Source organism: Argentina silus (genome assembly GCF_951799395.1).
Source record: "Argentina silus genome assembly, chromosome: Y".
In the NCBI taxonomy this organism is placed as follows: Eukaryota; Metazoa; Chordata; class Actinopteri; order Argentiniformes; family Argentinidae; genus Argentina; species Argentina silus.
This window is the reverse complement of record NC_139654.1, coordinates 3161420-3183003: the sequence shown is the minus strand read 5'-3', so window position 1 is coordinate 3183003 and position 21584 is coordinate 3161420. Positions and strand designations below refer to the sequence as shown.

The window sequence follows — 21584 nt, the reverse complement described above, 5'->3', positions numbered from 1 at the left end:
GTGGGAAATATGTATATGAACATGCAACGCAACAGTGGCCTTCATGTTTGCAGTGAAAGTTTGAGAGTATCGATTGGAAGATGAAGAAATGGATTGACTTTCAAAGAGTAGGAAGTAAAATGCAGAAGGAGACTTTGAGTGGATGCTAACTGGTATTGAATGAAGGTTGCTGTTATGATGTGAAGTTTATGATGATGGTGTGAGGGTTGACAAGACATTATTATAATAATAGTAGCTGGTTTAATGTAAGCACTAATCTATCAATCATCACTACATGTTTCTACTAGCACAGGCTAACTACACATTCATGTTTCTACTAACACAGGCTAACTACATGTTTCTAATAGCACAGGCTAACTACATGTTTCTACTAGCACAGACTAACTACATGTTTCTACTAGCACAGGCTAACTACACATTAATGTTTCTACTAGCACAGGCTAACTACATGTTTCTACTAGCACAGGCTAACTACATGTTTCTACTAGCACAGGCTAACTACACATTAATGTTTCTACTAGCACAGGCTAACTACACATTAATGTTTCTACTAGCACATGCTAACTACATGTTTCTACTAGCACAGGCTAACTACACATTAATGTTTCTACTAGCACAGGCTAACTACATGTTTCTACTAGCACAGGCTAACTACACATTCATGTTTCTACTAACACAGGCTAACTACATGTTTCTAATAGCACAGGCTAACTACATGTTTCTACTAACACATGCTAACTACACATTCATGTTTCTACTAACACAGGCTAACTACATGTTTCTACTAGCACATGCTAACTACATGTTTCTACTAGCACAGACTAACTACATGTTTCTACTAGCACAGGCTAACTACACATTAATGTTTCTACTAGCACAGGCTAACTACATGTTTCTACTAGCACAGGCTAACTACATGTTTCTACTAGCACAGGCTAACTACACATTAATGTTTCTACTAGCACAGGCTAACTACATGTTTCTACTAGCACAGGCTAAGTACACATGAACTAGCCTAGTCCTGGACTAAATCACACATACATAGGGTTAGGTTAGATATATATAAACATACGGTTAGGGGTTAGGTTTAATGAAAATCATTTGTTGTACTGTTGCTTCTACTCAATCCATGCATCAGAAGCTGATAATCCATGTCTTCTACCAACCGTAACCCCATCAGTCACGACATAGATCAGGAGAGACCAGGATGGAGGTCATGGTTAGACTGCAGGAGAGAAAGAAGGAGGCCTGGGCTGTCCTGAATGAGAGGATGGAGCTACAGTCTAACCCAGGGGTGGGCAAACTTTTTGGCTCAGGGGCCACATTGACTTTTAAAATTTGACAGACGGGCCGGGCCAGCACCAGATGCATACATATCAAACATAAAACATATATCAAAAATGATAAACATATCAAACATAAACATAAAAAATACAGGGTTAATACTTACATTTACTTTTAGCGGGAACAGTGTTGTTGATCACCCTTTTTGACCAGTGCATCGAAGTCTGGTGTTAGTTTTGTTGTGGCAATTCTCAGAACAGATCTGAGGTGTTCATCACTCAACTGGGATCTGTGGGGTGCTTTGTTGGTGTTCATCACGCTAAAAGTCTGTTCACGCACATACGTAGAGCCAAACAACATCCTCTGTGCCATCTTTTGGATGTTTGGAAATTTGGCTGCGCTTAATGAAGCATAAAACTCATCCAGTTTAAGAGAGTTGAACTTCTCCTTTAACACAGTGTCACATTGGAGATCAATCAGTTCCAACTGCAACTCCTGTGGCGCCGTTTCACTCATACTTTCCCCAAACTTAACCAGCGGACATTAGAGTGGTAAAGCAAGTCCTGGTGATCAGCGTCAGTTTCTTCAAGAAACATAATAAACTGACGATGCTGAAGTCCCCTCGCTCGAATAAAGTTAACAAGTTTTACAACTGGCTACACTACGTGGTCAAGCTGCAATACGGATTTACACAGTGCTTCCTGGTGGATTATGCAGTGTAGGAAAATTACCTCCTGCTCAGGGTTGTCCTCTTTCACCCTCTCCTGGATTCTTTTGAGCAGCCCGACGTTTTTTCCAGTCAGATTTGGCGATCCATCTGTGGTAACGTTGGCGAGTGTACTCCAAGGTAGCTTGTGCCTCTTGATGACCCCCAACACGCTGTCATACAAGTCCTCTTTCCGCGTTTTCCCCCTCAGGGATTCCATGGCCAAAAACTCCTCCGTTATCTCAAAATTGTCATTAATCCCTCTGATAAAAATGACAAGCTGAGCGGTGTCCTTTATGTCATTACTTTCGTCCAATGCCAAGGAATATAATGTAAATGACTCCGCTTTTTTGTTTAGCTTGCTAGCTAAGTCTTCGTCAATTAGCTCAACACGGCGAGTCACTGTCCTGCGTGATAAGCTCATTTTTTCAAATTTGTTCTTGCTCTCAGGACACAAGATACCTGCTGTCTCTACCATGCACTCTTTGAGAAACTCCCCTTCTGAGAAAGGCTTGCTGGTCTTTGCTAATTTGAATGCCAGCAAATAACTTGCCTTCGTGCTTGATTCTTGAATGGCAGTTTGTCGGATAAAGGTGTTTTGCTGAGCCTGCAAACTAGCTGCCAACCTCAAAGCGGTAGCTGTCCGTTCTTGCGTTGACTGGTTGTTAGCGTAATTAGCATGTTTGGTGGAAAAGTGACGGCTGATGTTGTATTCCTTTAAAACCGCAACGGTTTCTTGGCAAATAAGACATACAGCCTTTGACCGGACTTAAATGAAAAAGTATTTAGTTTCCCATTCCCTATTAAACACTCGGCACTCACTGTCGACTTTTCTTTTCTTTGGCCCACTCATTGTTGCAGATGGGTTCAGAACAGTAGCAGAGTAATAACAGAGAGTAGCCCGGGCTCCGCAAAATCAACTCAATGTATGACTGCCCCTTAGTGCGCTACCTGGTGGAATGCCAGGCATTACAGGACAAGGTCAAATGAATGCAGTTTAGTAATTTAATTAATATTCAACCCTCAAATCTGTACCAATCTTCGGCGGGCCGTATTAAAAAGACAAACGGGCCGGATGTGGCCCGCGGGCCGTAGTTTGCCCACCCCTGGTCTAACCCTAAACCATGGATGAGACGTCTCTCTGTCAGATATATGGTGAAGTCCTTGTTAACAGCCTTAGATGGGATCATCTCAACTGTTCAAAGAAAAAGGAAATAATGATCATGAAAAACTCTCTGCCACTATTGACATTTAACAGCAGCGCCCTCTGCTGGCAATTAATTCCTCTAGAGCAGGGGTGCCCAACCTTTTTTGACCCAAGATCTACTTTTCAAGTCGCCAACCTCCCGAGATCTACCAGTCCAGTGTCAACATCGCAAACCCACACACATCGTTTCCAGCCTGCAGTAACTAACCTCACAACACTTTTTCTTGTTGTCACACAACCACTAGACATCACATCACAAACCCTCCCTCTCTCAAACACACACACAGACAAATTCCTCTCACACAGTTGCCAGTTTGCATAGTGTGCTGTAGCACAAACCCGCTCTCTCTCTCACACACACACACACACACACATGCCAATCTGCATGATGAGCAATAGCCATAACTGACCTTAATATGAACCAAACAGAAAAATAAACCAGATACAAAACAGGTAGATCTCTGTGTTACGACTCCAGATGAAAACTCGTCTACGTCTAGGGGCGGTAGAGGAGTCGCAACAAAAAGGTAGTACATCAGACTTATTGTAGGAATTAAACAACCACAAACCACAATTCAACTATGTACAGTTATTTGTTTCCTCAGGGAAAACACAACACAAGACACACGCCAAGGAGAAAAGGGAACTTTTTTTGAGCGGTGCCAAAGCAAAGAAATCATAAACAAAAGTGATGTCCTAAACTAGTGCAATAGTAAGCTATACTATCAGGGCTATGCTAAAGTGCTATGCTACACTAGACTAGAACATACATGGGGCGGCACCCACTCCTAACCTGGTGAATTGTAACAGAGGTGAGCCTACGTGTTGGAAATGTAAACCCATGGGTCTCTTACCTATTCACCTTACCCCTATGGCGTACAATTAACAGACAGACAAATTATGAGAAAAACAATAAGTAAACAATGACGTAAATATAACAAAATAAAACTAGATGTAAACAAGTACGTCGGAGGTTTCGATCAACCAGGCAACAGCGAGTCGACAGCAAACACAAGACTACGGTGAAAATGGGTTGACTCCCGAGGGGAAGTCCAGCGGAGCTTTTAAAGGACACGGACAGCCCTCTGATTGGTCAGGAACAGTGATGACTGATGGGGACGAATGGCCAATTGCTGACGGACACCTGAATGTAGAGTGACAGGGTAAGGGAAAAACAGAAGGAAACACAAAACACAACAAGGATACACGCACATGTAGGAGTGGGAACGTAACACTCTGAGTTTGAAAAAAGGAAATCACTTCCTACCTTAGTGGGAGACCTGACACTGGGAGGAGGAGGCTAGCTTCTCGTAGTCAGGAGTGTAGGAGCTGGTTGCAAGGCGTGTGTGCTCAGCATCATTCTCCTCCAAGTGAGCACGGAAAAGCCTTCTCTGCAGACTCCTGGCCCGAACTGAACACACAATCTTCATTGCAATATCCATCACTTCTTTCATATTTGAAATCTTTCCACACAACGCTTGCTGGTGAATTATACAATGATAATTCAGGATATCTGGGAAAGATTCACTTTCTTTGCAATGAACCCACTGGTGCGGCCCATGATAGCAGGCGCCCCATCAGTTGGGATGGAGATCAGCTTGAAGAGCGGCAGTTTTGTCTCGCTAACAAATCCCATGAAAGCATTAAACATATCCTCACCTCTGGTGTGTCCTTTTAATGGCAAAATGGTGAGTAGCTCTTCCTTGGCGCTCATGTCTTCAAAAACCATCCTGATGAAAACACACAATTGTGCCACATCCACCATATCAGTCGACTCGTCAAATTGGAGGGAAAAGCACTCACGCGTCAATATCCTTCCTCAGTTGCTCCTCCACATCCACAGCCATTCCCTCACATCGCCTTGTAGTCGTATTGCGGGAGAGTTGCACTTCTTTAATGGCCTTCACGATCTCGGTTTTATTTTTAAAGTCGTCAAAAAGGCTATCCGCTGCCTCGAGAAAGGCTTCCTTCACAATATCGCTGTCTTTGAATGGCTTCTTGTGTTTAGCAAGGACGTGACTGACGCGATAGGAAGCAATAGTTGCGGCCTTACCCTGGGTCTTCGGTTTGGTGAAGATTGACTGCCGTGCTGCAAGCTGTGCTTTCAAATCCCGCACTTTTGTGGCGCGTAAAGGCGTTTTTGCAGGGAAATCCCTCTCGTAGCTCCCGGGTACCATTTTAAAATGCCGCTCCAGATTCCCTTTCTTTGCCAACGCCACCGTTGCATTGCAGATCAAACAAACAGGCTTTGAATGAGAATAAACACAAAAATAATCTTCCTCCCATTCAGGGTGAAAATGGTAGGTCTTGGCTCGTTTCCCCTCAGACATGTTAAAGTTTAGGAGTGCGTAACCGCTCTGATCGCTAGCTGCTAGCTACTGTTGACAGCTGTCAACTTACTATCATGCATGTCTCGCGCTACAGTAGGTTAAACGTGACCTACTTTTTTTTTTTTGGTGGACGTGTTTAAGAGACTGATAGGGTGCGCAGGCAAGGACTCATGATAGGCTGTAGTGTACATTTAATACAAAATATAACACACACACACACACACACAAAACAAAACATATCCAACGACGCATAACTACAACAAAACAAAACAGTTTACAGTTACACATAAAAAAGACTTTTTTTTTTTCATTTTTTCCTACACCCCTCGTGATCGACTTGGGATCAGGCCGGGGTCTACCAGTAGACCGCGATCGACTGGTTGGGCACTCCTGCTCTAGAGCAGCGGTCCTCAACCTTTTTTGCACCACGGACCAGTTTCATGCAAGACTACTTTTCCACGGACCGGGGGGGAAAGAATCACGCGCATAACAAAACACAATAAAGTGCATATTATATAATTTAATTATTCATTTAATTATTACATTTATAATGTAAAAGTGACTCAACTCACCATAATACAGAATCAGTGGGAGCACTGAGCTTGTTTCCCTGCAACGAGACGGTCCCATCTAGGGGTGATGGGAGACAGTGACACCCGAAGTGTCCTTACCGGCAGGCATGATCAACTCTTCACCAATAGTGAAGGGCTTCTTAGCCTTGGCAATGCGGTTAGCCACTAAGAATGATGCTCTCAGTGCAGACACATTTGATGATGTGGTGGCCTTCAATAATTGCTTCTGTCCTTCGTGTTCACGTTTTTTTCTTTAAAAAAAACACCAAAGACTTGTCTTTTAATGCAGGGTGCTTGGTCTCTACGTGGCGAAGCAGTTTTGAAGGCTTCATGGCCTCGTTGGATAGCCGGTCGCCACATATTATACAGAGCGGGCTTGGGGCATGTCAATCACCTGTTGCGATGAACCCGTAATTTAAGTAGGACTCTTAGGTATTTTCTTTTAAATGCAGCTTTCTTTTTTTTTGGCAGTCTAGGAGTCTTCTGCTGTCTCATCATAGAGTCTTTCCCCCTTTTCAAAGAATCTCTCCAGCAATGTTTGTTTTTTACTCATTTTTGCTGGGTTAGCTTGTGGGCTTCATTTATCGATGCATGGAAAAAAAACTGCGACTGAGAAGTGTGGAAAAGTGGCACAGATGGAAGTGGTCATTTTTCAAACACCCTGCAGACTGCGATAGTCAATAAAATGGAAATAAAATACAAATTAAAATGTTTTTATTCTTTCTGTGCGGCCCGGTACCAAATGATCCACGGCCGAAACTGGTCCGCGGCCCGGTAATTGGGGACTCCTGCTCTAGATTACTGCAAGGAGACAGAGAACGTCCCAGGGTTCGGGTTAGGGTTGGGGTTATGATTAGGGTTTGGGTCAGGTTCAGGGTCAGGGTTAGAGTTAGAGTTAGGGTTAGAGTTTGGGTCAGGGTCAGGGTTAGGGTCAGGGTCAGGGTTAGAGTTAGAGTTAGGGTTAGAGTCAGGGTCAGGGTCAGGGTCAGGGTTAGAGTTAGAGTTAGAGTTAGGGTTAGAGTCAGGGTCAGGGTTAAGATTCAAGATTCAAGATTCAAAGTGTTTATTATCATATGCACAGTAGAAAACATGTTTCCCTGTACAATGAAATTCTTGCTTTGCTGTCCGCAGAATGCCAACCAATGTAAAATATACAATACTAAAGAATATACAATATATACTAAACAAATGTACAAGACAGCAAAATTTAAGGCATAAAATAAAATAGCAGCAATAATAATAATAAAACAGTGCAAATGTAGCAGTGCAATTATGCAAACTGGAAAATTCAGTTATTTGAGGTAGTAAGGTTATATTAATCTCCTATGGGTTGTTTAGGAGCCTGATGGCAGTGGGAAAGAAGGAGTTCTTCAGTCTGGTGGTCCTGCATTTAACACTTCTGTACCTCCGGCCTGAGGGTAGAAGTGTGAACAGTCCGTGCTGGGGGTGGGTGGGGTCCTTGAGGATGGAGGCGGCTCTCCTGTGGACTCTGCGGTGGTAGATGCTCTGCAGAGAGGGCAGTGGAGTCCTGGTGATTTTCTCAGCGTCTCCTAGGCCTGTCTGCACATTTGGGTTGTCATGACGTTGCTAAGGGAAGTGTTAACACTGGAAAGAAAACGTCCCCTTTGGTTCACACTAATGTTCTATTACACTAATGTTCTATTATACTAATGTTCTATTACACTAATGTTCTATTATACTAATGTTCTATTACACTGTTCTATTAAACTAACGTTCTATTACACTGTTCTATTACACTAATGTTCTATTACACTAATGTTCTATTACACTAATGTTCTATTATACTAACGTTCTATTACACTAATGTTCTATTATACTAATGTTCTATTACACTAATGTTCTATTAAACTAACGTTCTATTACACTAATGTTCTATTACACTAATGTTCTATTATACTAATGTTCTATTAAACTAATGTTCTATTATACTAACGTTCTATTACACTGTTCTATTACACTAATGTTCTATTACACTAATGTTCTATTACACTGATGTTCTATTACACTGTTCTATTAAACTAATGTTCTTTTACACTAATGTTCTATTACACTAATGTTCTATTACACTAATGTTCTATTACACTGTTCTATTAAACTAATGTTCTTTTACACTAATGTTCTATTACACTAATGTTCTATTACACTAATGTTCTATTACACTGTTCTATTAAACTAATGTTCTTTTACACTAATGTTCTATTACCCCTGGATACGATCTAGTGTGCCTAGAAACGAAACTCACTAACTTACCATGTTGTCAAACATGTTGGCACCGAACAGTCCCATAGAAATACATTCCTAACCCTAACAGTTCCATAGAAATACATTCCTAACCCTAACAGTTCCATAGAAATACATTCGTAACCCTAACAGTCCCATAGAAATACATTCCTAACCCTAACAGTCCCATAGAAATACATTCCTATCCCTAACAGTCCCATAGAAATACATTGGAACATTTAAAAATGCATTTTGTTTTTACGCTGCTGAAACAATCCGGAGTGCCAGATGTGTGAAAGGTTCAACCACTGAAGAGGAAATCTTCTCACATGGTTCTGCTTTCCTCCATTGGCCTCATGTGTTGTGCTGTCGACAGTCGACCAACAGATGGTGCCATGCAGCGTGTTTCTGCTCTCTGTCAGTCGCTGGAAAACTGACGGAACAGATTTAATCCACCATCAACTCCATAAGCATTACATACATGACATCACATTACATACATGTAACTTAGCTACTAACCGTAGCTAAGTCTTTCAACTTAACCAAGGTGTCGTCCGCGCTACGCTAACCAGGCTAACCAAGGCTACACGATGCTATGCTAAGGCTACACTACACTATGCTAGCCTCGAACTACACTAGACTATGCTATGCTACACTACGCTACCCGGGTGGCGTGGACCAGGTAGCCCTTGGCCTTGATGATGCCGCGGCTCTTGACGATGATGGCGGAGCGCAGGACCCAGCGGAGGCGCCACGCCACGCCCACGCCGCGTCACAGCGGTCGCGGTCGGGGTCGCCGTGGGACGCCGTTGCTAACGCCGCGCTCTCACGGAGCGCCTCCTGGAAGCCCGCCGACGTGATGAGCTCTGGAAGACGACAGAGAGACAGACAGGTTAGAGAAAGACAGGTTAGGGGGAGAGAGACAGGTCAAAGACAGACAGACAGCTCAGAGGGAGAGGAGGGAGGGAGAGAGAGAGAGACAGGTTAGAGGGGAGACAGACATGTCAAAGACAGACAGATAGACAGACGGGTCAGAGAGAGAGAGACAGCGCCTCCTGGAAGCCCGCCGCCGAGATAAGCTCTGGAAGGAGAGAGAGAGAGAGAGAGACAGGTTAGAGGGAGAGACAGACATGGAAAGAGAGGAAGAGAGAGAGAGAGACAGGTTAGAGGGAGAGACAGACATGGAAAGAGAGGGAGGGAGAGAGAGAGACAGGTCAGAGAGAGACAGACAGCTCAGATGAAGAGGGAGGTTAGGTTAGAGGGGGGACAGACAGGTCAGAGAGAGACAGACAGGTCAGGGACAGAGAGAGAGAAAGAGAGACAGACAGACAGACACCCCCAGACAAATTGATCACAGACAGACAGATCACAGACAGACACCCACCTTTGGGGTCGTTGTGGGTCAGTAGCTGGACCCCCGCCTGCTTGGCATACGCCGTCAGATCGGGGGGCATCACACAACAGGACGCCAGGTTGACCTGGTTGCTGATGGGCTTCACCTTGGATACGGGAGAGAGAGAGACAGGTCAGAGAGACAGACAGGTCAGGGACAGAGAGACAGACAGGCCATCAGATCGGGGGGCATCACAGAACAGGACGCCAGGTTGACCTGGTTACTGGTGGGCTTCACCTTGGATACGGAAGAGAGAGAGACAGGTCAGGGAGAGACAGACAGGTCAGGGACAGAGAGACATACAGGCCATCAGATCGGGGGGCATCACACAACAGGACGCCAGGTTGACCTGATTACTGGTGGTCTTCACCTTGGATACGGGGGAGAGAGAGAGAGAGAGAGAGAGAGACAGGTCAGGGACAGACAGACAGGTCAGGGACAGAGAGAGAGAGACAGACAGACAGACACTGTTATCTGCTTGGTTGGGACAGAGAGAGAGAGACAGGACAGGGACAGAGAGAAAGAGAGAGAGAGAAAGAGAGACAGACAGTTGGCGTACGCACTCAGTTTGACCTGGTTACTGGTGGGGTTTCACCTTGGACATGGAGAGAGAGACAGACAGGTCAGGGAGAGACAGATACCCCCAGCACAGGACAGACAGACAGACAGTTCAGAGACAGAGACAGACACCCACCTGGGCCCAGTCGTAGCGCTCCTCCAGGAGGCCCTTGTCCAGGACAGACAGACAGATCAGACAGACAGACACCCACCTGGTCCCAGTGGTACAACTCCTCCAGGAGGCCCTTGTCCAGGACAGACAGACAGGTCAGGGATAGAGCGAGAGAGAGAGAGAGACAGACAGACAGACACACACACCGTCCAGGACAAACAGACAGGCCAGAGAAAGACAGACAGACACCCACCTGGGCCCAGTTGTGCAGCTCCTCCAGGAGGCCCTTGTCCAGGTCCGACGTCCCGATGGCGACCACCTTCCCGGACGCCACCAGCGTTTCCAAGAAAACCCATGCCGGCTGCAGGTCCGAGAGGATCTGGGGGGCGTGGTCGGCCCCCGGGGGGGGGGGGGGGCGGGCGCCAGGATGACCGAGTCGAGTTGGGAGAGGGCGAGAGTGAGACAGGCTGTTGGGGGGGAGGGAGACAGGTTAGGGAGAGAAAGACAGGTTAGAGGTCCGAGAGGGTCTGGGTGTGGGGGGGGGGGGGGGGATGTTGTCCTCCTGGTCGACAGGGCGAGGGTGAGACAGGCTGTGGAGGGGAGAGACAAACAGGTAAAGAGAGAGACAGACAGGCAGACAGCCAGCCAGCCAGCCAAACAAACAGACAGACAAGCAGACAGCCAAACAGGCAGACAGACAGACAAACAGGCAGGACTCACCCATGTCGACAGCCTGCCTGATGGACGACTGGTCCGACTCGCACAGGAACAGCTTGACTGCAACGACAACGTTAGCGTGGGTTAGCCTAGGTTAGCCTGTGTTAGCATGTGCTGGTGTCATTTGTTAGCCTGTGTTAACGTGTGGTCGCGTCGTGTGTAATCATGGGCTGGTATCGTTTGTTAGCCCTGGGTTAGCGTGTGTTATCGTGGTGCGTGTGAGCCGGTGTTAGCATGCACTAGCATTTATTAGCATGTGTTATCGTGGTGTGTGTTAGCGTGCGTGAGCCTGTCTTAGCCTGCGTTAACCTGTCTTACCCTGCATTAGCGTAGCGTTAGCCTGCGTTAGCTTGTCGTAGCGTACCAGACACCTTCAGCTCCTCCCTCTCCTCCGGTGTGATGGTGGCCTCGGCCGCCTGGGGGGTGGAGCAGTCCAGGACGTCAGACTCCTGGAGAGACAGACAGGTTAGAGACAGACAGGTTAGAGAAAGACAGGTGAGAGAGAGACAGGTAAACAGACAGACACGTTAGAGAGAGAGAGACAGACAGGTCAGAGAGAGAGAGACAGACAAGCATGATGGTGGCCTCGGCCGCATGGGGGGTGGAGCAGTCCAGGACGTCAGACTCCTGGAGAGACAGACAGGTCAGAGAGAGAGACACAGGTAAACAGACAGACAGGTTAGAGAGAGAGAGACAAGTTAGAGACAGACAGACAGAGAGACAGACAGGCGTGATGGCCTCGGCCGCCTGGGGGGTGGAACAGTCTAGGACGTCAGACTCCTGGAGAGACAGACAGGTCTGAGAGACAGACAGGTTCAGGACAGACAGATTACAGAAAGACAGCCAGGCGTGCCTGGGAGGGGGGAGCAGTCCAGGTTAGAGACAGACCAGACTAGTCGAACTAGAGAGAGGGAGAGAAAGAGAGAGAGATTAGCTGACCTCAGCAGAACCTCCCTCCCTCCCTGTTCAACCCTCCCCCCCAAACCTGCCTCCCCCCCGTCTCCCTGCCTGTGTGTGTGTCTGTGTGAGTGTGTCTGTGTCTGTGTGTGTGTGTCTGTGTGAGTGTGTGTGTGCCTGTGTGTGTGTGTGTGTCTCCCTCTCTCTCTCCCTGTCTCAGGAGCACCCACCCACACACACACACACACACACACACACACACACACACAGACACACACACACGTTTTCACTTGACTCACTAAACATTGACGCCTCTGGGCATGTCTGTGTGTGTGTGTCTGTGTGTGTCTGTCTGTGTGTGTGTGTGTGTCTCCCTCTCTCTCTCCCTGTCTCAGGGGCACACACACACACACACACACACACACACACACACAGACACACACATGTTGTCACTTGACTCACTAAACATTGATGCCTCTGGGCGTGTGTGTCTGTGTGTGTGTGAGTGTCTGAGTGAGTGTGTGTCTGTCTGTGTGTGTCTGTCTGTGTGTGTTGTGTGTGTGTGTGTGAGTGTGTATGTGTGAGTGTCTGTGTGTGTCTGTGTGAGTGAGTGTGTGTGTGAGTGTGTGTGTGTGTGTGTCTGTGTGTTGTGATGGCCCAGCCGGTGAGCAGTGCCCCACAGAGACACCTGGTGGCCACAAGGGGGAGGCAAAGGCAGCCATGGGGTGTCGTGCTGGATGGGAGGTACTATCCCAGTTCTATGTCCTGGAGACTCCGCCACCAATCAGATGACTCAGCTCACCGCTCACAGGTGCGCTGAGTCAGCTCGGCGATCCTGAGGCCTTTTAAACTCCCCAGGACAAGCTGAAGACAGACTGGCTGGAGGAACGAGTCGAGACCAGACACCCGCTAAGCCAGTCTCATAAGCCAAACGGGAGAGAAAGCCTGGAAGACGGAGAGGAACCCCCCAACCGACCGGAGGAAGAGGTCAGTGAAAGGGACCCGATATCCGACTAACTTTGGCCTGTCTCTCTCTCTCTCTCTCTGACGACAAGAAGAACCCGGCGGAGGTCCGTAGCGCCAACCCGGTGAAGATTTGAGTTGCCTTTCGCCTCTCCCTTTTCCCCGCACCTTAGAAATAAAACCCTACGTTGATTTCACCGCAACCCCTGTTTCCGCCTGTTTCTATTCTCATTGGTTGACCCACTGTTGCGCCTGTCGACCAGGCTCCCACAGTGTGTGTGTGTGTGAGTGAGTGTGTGTGTCTGTGTGAGTGTGTCTGTCTATCTGTGTGTGTGTGTGTGTGTGTGTGTGTGTGTGTGTCTCCCTCTCTCTCACACACACACACACACACACACGGTGTCACTTGACTTACTAAACATTGACGCCTCTGGGCGCGCGTGTGTGTGGGTGTGCGTGTGTGTGTGTGGAGCATCCAGAGAGAGACGAAGGAAAGGAGGGAGGGAAGGAAGGAAGGAAGGAAGTAAGAGAGGGATGAGTCTCACCTTCTCCTCCGCCGACAATAAGGAAAGAAGACAGGAAACAGGAAAGGAGGGAAGGGAAGGAGGGAGAGAAGGAGGGAGGGAAGGAGAGAGAGAGAGAGACAGGAGGGAGGGAGAGAAGGAAAGAAGGAGGGAGGGAGGGAGAGAGACAGGAGGGAGAGAAGGAGGGAGGGAGAGAGACAGGAGGGAGGGAGAGACAGGAGGGAAGGAAGAAAGGAAGACAAGAAAGGAGGGAAGGAAGAGAGAGACAGGAGGAAAGGAGGGAGGGAAGGAGGGAGAGAGAGAGAGACAGGAAAGGAGGGAGGGATGGAGGGAGGGAGAGAAGAGAGGGATGAGTCTCACCTTCTCCCCGGCCGACGGCGTCTCGGAGGACCAGTCACTCAGCGTGGCGCGGATACAGTCCTGGAGCTACGGCAACAACAGACAGACAGGTCAGATGGAGAGACAGACAGGTCAGAGACAAACAGACAGACAGACAGACAGACAGACAGTGTGAGTGTGTGTGTGTCTGTGTGTATGTGAGTGTGTATGTGTCTGTGTGAGTGTGTGTGTGTCTGTGCGAGTGTGTATGTGTGTTTCTGTACACTGTGTTCACACCAGGTGTGTGTGTGTGCTATGCGCTGTGTACTATGTATGTGTGTGTGATAGATGAATTGATAGAGAGACAGAGAGACAGGGGTACTTCAGTGGAGAGGGTGGAGAGTTGAGTGGTTGAGAGTGGCAGAGTTGGTACAAGTATACAGTGAAATGCAAAAGTGACAGAGTGTGTGTGTGTGACACACACACACACACTCGCACAGACACTCACACACACACACACACTCACACAGACACACACAGACACACACAGACACACATACACACTCACACACACACACACATGCCCAGAGGCGTCAATGTTTAGTGAGTCAAGTGACAACATGTTCAAGATTCAAGATTCTTTATTTGTCACGTTCATACAAGTATACAGTGAAATGCAAAAGTGACAGTGCCACAGAGTAGTGCAACAATACAATAAGTTTTAAAATAGAATAAAATAAAAATAGAAGTACTAAAAATGACGTGTGTGTGTGTGTGTGTGTGTCTCCCTCTCTCTCTCCCTGTCTCAGGGGCACACACACACACACACACACACACACACACACACACACACACACACACTGTCACTTTTGCATTTCACTGTATACTTGTACCAACTCTGCCACTCTCAACCACTCAACTCTCCACCCTCTCCACTGAAGTACCCCTGTCTCTCTGTCTCTCTATCAATTCATCTATCCACACACACATACATAGTACACAGCGCATAGCACACACACACACCTGGTGTGAACACATAGTGTACAGAAACACACATACACACTCGCACAGACACATACACACTCACATACACACAGACACACACACACTCACACAGACACAGACACACACAGACACACACACACATGCCCAGAGGCGTCAAAGTTTAGTGAGTCAAGGGTTAGGGTTAGGGTTAGGGTTAGGGTTAGGGGTTAGGGTTAGGGTTAGGTTTTAAGATTAGGGTAAGATTTAAAAGACGATAAAAATAATCTTCAAGTGCACAGGCCTATTGCTGTGTCCCTCCCATATGTAAACAAATATAATAGATTAGGATGGTGGTTAGGGTTAAAAGTAGAACCTTAAAATTGGGTAAGTATTAAAACCATATTCATACACAGTATTTGTAGAGAAGTGCTTCAATATAAGTGCCTAGAATCTATCACAAGATGGCGACAATCAACCCATCTTAAATCCCACAAGTTCAAGTAAAAAAGTGCTTCAATATAAGTGCATAAAATCAGCCACAAGATGGCGACAATCAACTCCTCTTAGATCACACTAATTCAATCTAAATGAAATGCACACTAAAATTGAATAAAATAAATCACAAACATCCTATGCAATATAAAAATATATCCAGTATATAATATATCATCAAACACTCCACTTATACAAAAATATATACATATATATATATATTTCCCTTTATTCAACCACCATCCTATCAGTAAAAACTTTAAAACACACTGCTCCTTGTTTGCTTAACCTTTTTCATTCAGTCCCATTGGTGTGATTGTGTTTAAAATGTTTATCCACTTCCTCTCATTGTGTTTTCGCTGTCCATTGGTCCAACCAGACCGTGACTCCAGACCAGACATCTGCAGGTAGGCAACTGAATGTGTTTGGAAATGTGTGATCAGTGTTGTCTGCAGATGTGCTCTTCTGATGTTATACAAGTGTTGTTTGAGTCGGGTTTCCAATGTATGTTTTGTCTCTCCAATGTAGTGTTTTTTGCAAAATGTACATGTAATGATGTAAACTGCCTTGGATGAATGGAGTGTGAGACTATGTGGAACTGGTGCTGAATTCTTACTGTGTGGGTTAGAAATAAACTTGATCAATTTAAAGTGTATGAAGTGGGGTTTGTTAGGTGGAGGGGGCTTGGTGCTAAGTTTTGTCTGAGTGAGTAGATCCTTCAGGTTCTTGTTCCTCCTGAAGGCTGAAATGACTGTATAGGGTAGTAGAGGTGCATATGTCTGCTGGGTAATGGAAAAGTGATGTTTCATGGCTTGATGTAGAGGTCTGGGCCCGTATCCTTAAAGATTCTGAGAATCCTCTCAGAGAGCTCCTAACTTAACCTAAAAATTCCTTGCCAGGAGTTTTAGCTTAGAAGTGATTCCAGAACATTTTCAGTGAACTCTGAGCCAGGAATGGATGAAAAATCCTATCTTAGTGAGGGGGTGTGGTTGACCCCGTTGCTAGGTATGAGTCATCATTTCAAAAGCCGTGATTGGTTGATCCTACAAGTTTGATGAAAATGAACTTTTGGTGATAATGAGCAAAGGATGTACCCTCAAATCAATAAACATAATTATACACTCTAATCTTATGCAGACTATAATTGTAAATAATATTTCACATTCAAGAAAATATCTGGAAAATGAATAGTAAGCTGTAGGGGTTATAGCCTAACATTAGAATCTAAAATATGTGAAAACTTAAGCTCATTACACCCTGTTCAAATAATGATTTGTGTCTCATTTGCTCATATTAATATCCTAGCTGGCATATTTTGTACTTTCACTTCCATATGGACCCCATTGAAAACAAGATGGCCTATCTCAAGGGGCTGTCCTTAATGAAGTAGAAATTGCAACGTTACAACTCAGTGTGAACTTAACGAGGGTAACACAGCTCAGCTTTTAACAATGTCTGTGATTGCTGGCTGGTCTATTTATGAAGGCTTGTTAACAAATATCCTACAAACACAGAAAATGGAGAAAAAAAGGAATCGCAAGCCGAACTGGACTGAGGAGCAAGGTTTGTTGCTGGCCCAGTTGGTGAACGAACATAAAGGTATGTTACGAGGAAAATTTGGCCCAACTGTCACTAGCCAAGGCAAGAGGCGCGCCTGGGACACAATATCCCAAACAATCAATGCCTCTTTTCCACTGGTGGTGCGGACAGGCGACGATTGTGAGAAAAGGTGGTATGTGCTGCAGTCCAAGGCAAAATATGAGATTGCAGCACACAAGCGGGAATCCTCACTCACAGGTGAGCAAAATACTATGGCCTACCACATAATCTGGCAACTTGCTCCTGCTGGCAAAGTTAATTTACATGCCTAAGTACTGTGTTCATTGACTGTTTCTTTCTAGGGGGTGGACCACCTGCAAAGCGGCTGTCCCAGGTGGCCGACACTGTCTTTCAAGTCCTGGGACACTCTGAGGTCAGTGTCACCGGGCTGCCAACAGGCATTGACACGTCAATGATGCAGGCCCTTGAAATGCAGCAAAGGTAGGACACAGGGTTATTCATATCAACAGTGTTTATTCATTGCAGAAGCCATTTCATGTGTTATCCATGCTCATTGTATTAAATTAATTTAATCAAAACAATAATTAAACTAGGCCTATGTATTTCTGTAGCATGGAGCCATCACAAGAACCGGGCCCATCAAGTTTGCCGCCTGAACCATCTGCAGCTGCTACTCAGGATAGCCCGGCGGATCAAACACCATTCCCATCCGCAGCACCTGCTCCGTCAGCATCCCTGCTGGAGAGAAGATTGCAACTCACAATTGATGTGTTTGAACAACAAAAAAAAGTCCTTTCCCTTCAGGAGGAGTACTACCGCCTTAAAATTGAACACCTAAAAAATAAACCATTTAGAGATTGTGTTCTGTGTCTTGCATTTAACAATTGCAGGTGATGTGCAGTAAAACTGTGGTAGTTCTTAATACCATCACAAGTTCTCAAATGACATGGGGCTACAGCTTGCCTGAAATGTAAATTTGTGAAGTTTGCCCTGTAAGGCAGTCCACTCTGGGCTAGGTTCCCCTGTGGAATGTGAATATCTTCTTCACCACCATCCTCATCGTTGTCTCCATCCTCATCCTCATCGCCATCCTCCAGAGGTTCTGCAATCTGTCTAACCTTGCAAATATTGTGTAATATTGCACAGGCTATGATGACTTTGCTGACTTTTTCAGGCCTCAGCCGCACCTCTCCGTGGAGAACATGAAAGCGCCTCTTAAGCTGGCCTATGCCACGCTCCACCACCGCTCTTGTTGTCTTGTGGGCCCTACAATAGAATACAGACCTTTAATTATTTGATGGAAATATTGCACTACTTGGATGCTCTAACATATTGCTTGCATTTCATTTCCATGATTTTTGTATTGTTTGGCTTACCTGTTATAGTTTAGTTGGGGCCCTTGGCGTGGCTGGAGGTAAGGTGTAAGGAGCCATGGTTTGCATGGATAGCCACTGTCCCCTAACAAGTGGCAATTAGCTGGCACATAGCGTCTCTCAAAAAGCTGTCTGATGCCACTCTCGGAGAGCATTCTCGCATCATGTGTGGAGCCTGGCCATTTAGCCACAATGTCCAAAATCTTCCAGGCCGCATTGAACACTATTTGCACATTGATGCTGTGGAAATTCTTCCTGTTAACAAAGACAGCCTCGTCCTCTGATGGCGCAATTATTCTCACGTGTTCCATCAATTACACCCACAACGCCAGGGAATCCTGCAATGTCCATAAATGCCCTTTTATGTGTGTGTAAAGTGCGGGCATCCAGCGGGAATGAAACAAATTGTGTCACAATATTAGGTTGTGACAAAGCTGTCAGTGTTTGGGTGATGACTCTGCTGACGGAAAATTGGGACAGACCGAAGTCATCACTGCTGCATTGTTGCATTTTCCCTGTTGCCAAATACCTCAGGGTTGTGATTACTTTCTTCTCCGGTGTAATAGCGTTGTGGCGTCGAGTTGGTGAAGTAATTGCATCTCTAAGGAGATCCACCACAAACATGATTCCTGCACGATCCAATCTGTAGCGTCTCAATAATTCCCTGTCATCCAGTGTTTGCAGGACATCTCTCCTGACTCCTCTGTTGGCCATTTTGTGCAGCTGCTTAGGGTAACTCCTAAGCCACTAAAAGTCCTCTTCCCTGCTCTTAGCAGATCTCGCCTTAGGAGCCCTTTTAAGCGCTAGGACTCTTGAGGAATAGCTTTTATATTAACTGGGATTTTCGTGTCACTTTTAGGGGAAATTCTAAGAAAACGTCATGCCTCTGAGAATTTTCTTAGAATTTGGCCGCTAGGAGCCACTTTTTGCACAAAAATTCTTTAGAGATACGGGCCCTGGTTTGATCTGAAAAAAGTGTAACTAGGGGAACCAGAGACCTCTGCTGGTTGACTGTGTCAGGAGTAGGCCTCAAGGTTGGAGTGCTAAAGTGAGGGCCGGAGGTGGTAGGGAGAATCGGGTTAGAGTTAGGGCCTGCGCGGTTAGGGTTAGGGTTGGGGTTAGGGTTAGGGTTGGGGTTGGGATTAGGGTTGGGGTTAGGGCCAGGGTTAGGGTTGGGGTTAGGGCCAGGGATAGGGTTGGGGTTGGGTTAGGGTTGGGGTTAGGGTTGGGGTTGTGGTCAGGGCCAGGGTGGTTAGGGTTAGGATTGAGGTGAGCCATGGGGGCTATCTGAATGGGAGAGAGGGCCAACAAAGTGGTGTTTTTAATGGTCCTTAAAAATCTTTTTGAATAGCCTCTCTGTCTGAGTGCATGAAAAAGGGTATGAATTGCTGTGTCAAAATCTTCTTGTCTAGATGATATTCTATGGAATCTAATGATCTGTGATTTAACAATGCCCTTAAATGTATGTTTTGGATGATAACTTTGTTTATGTAATAAGGCATGGGTGTCCGTCGGTTTAAAATAAACCTTGGTTTGTAATGTTTTATGTGTTGAACTAATGGAATTAAAAAACACTGTAGTGTCCAAAAAATTAATGTGTTCGGCATGTATAGTGTGTTTTACTTTTATAGATGGATGATGTGAATTAAGTGTATCTATAAATTCTGTAAAAAGAGTCAGATTGTGAGACCAGGCTCCTATTTTATCATCTAGGAAACGGAAATAAAAAGTAGGTTGATGTTGGCACTTTGCCAGTGCTCCTTTCTCCCACTCAGCCATGTAGATGTTAGCATATGCAGGTGCAAATTTCTTCCCCATAGCCGTACCCTCTATCTGTAAATAATGAGTGTCATTAAATAAAAAGTCGTTGCTGTTGAGACTGATTTCTAATAATTCCAGAATGTCCCTGTCAGGTCGGCTACTGTCAGGGTAAGTCTGGAATGCAGATTTGACAGCCTGTATACCCATGCCTGTGTTTATATTCGTATACAGACTGTCAATATCTATTGTAAAAATGTATGTGTGAGAGGGGAGAACCATAGGTTTCAAAATATCTAGAAAATGATAAGTGTCCTTGAGGTAACTGGGGTGTCTGGTGGATAAGGGGTTGATATAGTGATCAATGTACTGAGCTATGTTGTAAGATTCACTACTGCAATCCGATACTATGGGTCTGCCAGGGGGAATCTCAAAGGGAACCGTCCAAGTGTCTAAGTCTTTATGTATTTTTGGTAATAAATAAAAAAGTCTGTGTCGTGGGTTGTCAGGTCCATAAAGAAAGTCACGTTGTTTGGCCGTAATGTACCGTCTGTTGTACAGTGAGTCTATGATGGTCCTAAGTCTTATCTGTGTCTGTGGTTGTATGCTGTCTTTTATTTTTTTATAATATTTGGTATTGGCTAATTGTCTATTGGCTTCGTATGTGTACTGGTGTTTGTCTAAAATGACTATTTTTGATCCTTTATCAGCGGGTTTTATGACTACGTGTGGGTTATTCTTGAGTTGCCTTAAGGCTTCACGTTCAGATGGGGTAAGGTTGTCCTGTCTGTCTGTTTGTATATTGTAGTCATGTAATGTCCTTCTATCCATCCTGATTAGTCCTTGTATTTTGCTGTCCACCTGAGAGAGTTTAGGTTCCCAGGTGGAGCTGTCAGTGAACGGTAAATAATAATCCCTATCTGAGTCCTGAAAATAGTCCAGTAGTTTTAGTCGTCTATGGTATCTATAAATGTCCCTTTGAAATTCCCCCCGATCCAATCCACCCGGGCGGGGAATAAAGGTAAGGCCTCTCTCCAAAAGCTGCACCTGTGTATGTGTGGGGTGAAATAACTTCGATAAATTCATGATATTTGAATTGGGTGCTGTAATAAAATCGGAAGGGGGAGGAAGGGTGGTGTGGGGGAGAGGGAGGGGGGAGGACGGCTGTTGTTTACAAGAAGAGGGCAGAATGATGAAGTTGGAATGGTCCAAATTATGGGTAGAAATTACTGTAAATTTAACTGTCTACACCAGTGAGTAAAGATACGTTCTGCTGTTTCCGGTGTCCAATGTATTAAATCCTGTGTTGTATGGAATGTATCTGTATGTATTTCTAGAAGTGTTGGGAAGTGTGATGTAATATATCCATTTATGCTTTTCAGACTCTGCTTCTGTTGTGCTGTGAGGAAAGGTGAGTGGTTGATGACAGGGACATATATGTTAGCGTTGGGAAATGTGATTTTTGCCTCCTTGTACATAACTGCTAGCTGTTTTAGGGATGTCCGGTATGGGTCATGGTCCTTATTATTCACGCCCACCGAGAGAACCACCTCCCTAGTCTGTGGGTGGACTGGTGTTTTTTCTAAAAGTTTGTGAAA

The 21584-nt window shown here is 45.6% G+C and overlaps 1 long non-coding RNA gene across 1 annotated transcript; it reads right to left on the bottom strand.

Moving 5' to 3' along the window:
• Positions 1-17454: 17454 nt before the first annotated feature.
• On the bottom strand, positions 17455-18520 carry LOC310823961. The gene is made up of 3 exons (XR_014554993.1): positions 18232-18520; positions 17819-18121; positions 17455-17590 (listed from the first exon to the last, which is right to left on the bottom strand). It is a non-coding gene; the product is annotated as an uncharacterized lncRNA (long non-coding RNA).
• Between the last annotated feature and the right edge of the window lie 3064 nt (positions 18521-21584).